The 2204-nt window shown below is 41.7% G+C and overlaps 1 non-coding gene across 1 annotated transcript; it reads right to left on the bottom strand.

Annotated features, from left to right (window-relative positions):
* Positions 1 to 379: 379 nt before the first annotated feature.
* LOC129670622 (U6 spliceosomal RNA) lies at positions 380 to 486 on the bottom strand. The gene has a single exon (XR_008719234.1). It is a non-coding gene; the product is annotated as a U6 spliceosomal RNA (small nuclear RNA).
* Between the last annotated feature and the right edge of the window lie 1718 nt (positions 487 to 2204).

Here is a 2204-nt window from a genome sequence, read left to right as displayed (position 1 = left end):
TTTGTTGTTGCTTGAGATGGATCTTTGTGTTGTCTATGCTAGTCTTGAATGCCTATGCCTATGTTCAAGCAATGTTCCTGCCTCAACCTCAGTAGTGCTGGGACCACAGGAGTGCATCACCATAGCAACTTAAAGTGTATTTCTCGAGAGATGGCCAACTACTGTTGCTAAAAGTTCATAAAGGGGGCAAGAATGAATAAGCATATGTAGGTAAAGACTCTCCCTTCTTCCTCTGCTATGAAGACACCTATTTTCTGCCTTAGGTGCAAGCAATGCCACTAGTTCTTCATGTGTGTACCCTTCCAGAGAGATTTTACAGATACAAAAGCAATTTGGGTCTGTCGAGGGGGGGGGGACATAATTATTATCACCATTTTTCAAAATTATGGAATGTGTTGCAATTTTGTATGTCTTCCCTACTCAGGGGCTTTGCTAAATTTCTTTGTATTGATCCAAGTTTAATATATGTGCTGTTGAAGTCAGCATTTTCTCCAGTTTTTGTACAAATGGTGGTAGCTTAGTCACTGTTCTATTGTTGTGAAGAGACAGTATGACCAAGGCAACTCTTATGAATGAGAAAGCATTTAATGGGGGGAGGTTCTTACAGTTTCAGAGGCTTTGTTCATTATCATCATGGCAGAAAGCATGGTGTTAGAGACATGCAGGAGGAGTAGCTGAGAGTTACTGATCCCTAGACAGAGAGAGAGAGAGAAATCCTAGGCCTGCCATGCACCCCTAGTGACACACTTCCTCCAACATATTCCTACAAGGTCACACCTTTTGATTCATTTCAAGTAATGCCACTCCTTAGTGACTAAGCATTTGAATATATGAGCCTATGGGGATCATTCTTATTTAAACCATCACATTCCTCATCCCCCCTTAGGCTTATGGCCATATCAGGATGCAAAAGTACATTCAGTCCAGCTTCAGAAGTCCCCATAGTCTATCACAGTCTCTACACAGTTCAAACTCTCTTCTAAGACTCATGACATTCTCTCTCTTTTTTTTAAAGTTTATTTACACATATACAATGTTCTGACTGCATGTACACCTACAGGTCAGAAAAGGGCATGGGATTTCAACATAGATGGTTGTGAGCCACCATGTGGTTGCTGGGAATTGAACTCAAGACCTCTGGAAGAACAGCCACTGCTCTTAACCTCTGAGCCATCTCTTCAGCACCTCATACCATTCTCTTAACTGTAACCCTCTGTAAAATCAAAATCAAGAGCAGATCACATACTTCAACATACAATGGCACAGGGTATGCATTACCATTCTAAAGTGGAGGAAAAGGAGCATAGTGCAGAAATACTGGACCAAAGCAAGACCTAAATCCATCAGGGAAAATTCTATACTCTGCATCTCCCTGTCTGATCATCAGATCTCCAACTCCCTTTGTCTTTGTTGACTGCAACATGCTTCTCTCTTTTGGGCTTGTTTCACACATTGTTAGCATCTCTCCTTGGAAAGTATCCCATGACTTTAGTATCTATAGTTATTGGGATCCCCAACACAATCCAGGCTTCACCTTCACAGCTTCAGAGTGGTATCTCTGGGACTCTATGCCAAGATACCCCTGATATATAACTGACCTCAGCAACTTTTCTTAGCTGAAGAAAATGCCTCTACAGCCCCACTTTTGTATATTTCATGATAAAGCCATATAGCCAAAGCTGCCAAGTTATTCTGCTTACTGGGGTGAACTTGGCTCTAGCCTTCTGGTTTTGATGGTTTACTTTACTGCTTAAGATTTTCTTTAATTCATTTTCACATGTTGGAAGTTTAGCTGGGTGGGGTCATGTCCTGATGGGTCACCATTCCCTTTATTTCATATCATCAGGGTATTCTTTTTTTAAATTTTTTTATTAATAACAGTTTATTCACTTTGTATCTCAACTGTAGCCTCCTCCCTCATCTTGTCCCCTCCCAATCCTACCCTTCCTCCCTCTTCTCCACCCATGCCCTTCCCCCATTCCACTGATAGGGAAGGTTCTCCTCCCTTTCTAGCTGATCCTAATCTATCAGGTCTCCTCAGAAGTGGCTGCATTGTCTTCCTCTTGGTCTGATAAGGCTGCACTTTCCTCAAGGGGAAGTGATCAAAGAGCAGGCCACTTGTTTATGTCAAGACAACTCTTAATAAGACAACATTTAATTAGGACTGGCTTACAGTTTTATAGGTGTAGTCAATCATGGTAGGA

The sequence above is a fragment of the Psammomys obesus genome, unplaced genomic scaffold (assembly GCF_907164565.1).
Source record: "Psammomys obesus unplaced genomic scaffold, mPsaObe1.curated_primary_1811, whole genome shotgun sequence".
In the NCBI taxonomy this organism is placed as follows: Eukaryota; Metazoa; Chordata; class Mammalia; order Rodentia; family Muridae; genus Psammomys; species Psammomys obesus.
The sequence above is the reverse complement of the archived record's forward strand: the minus strand, read 5'-3'. Positions and strand labels throughout refer to the sequence as shown.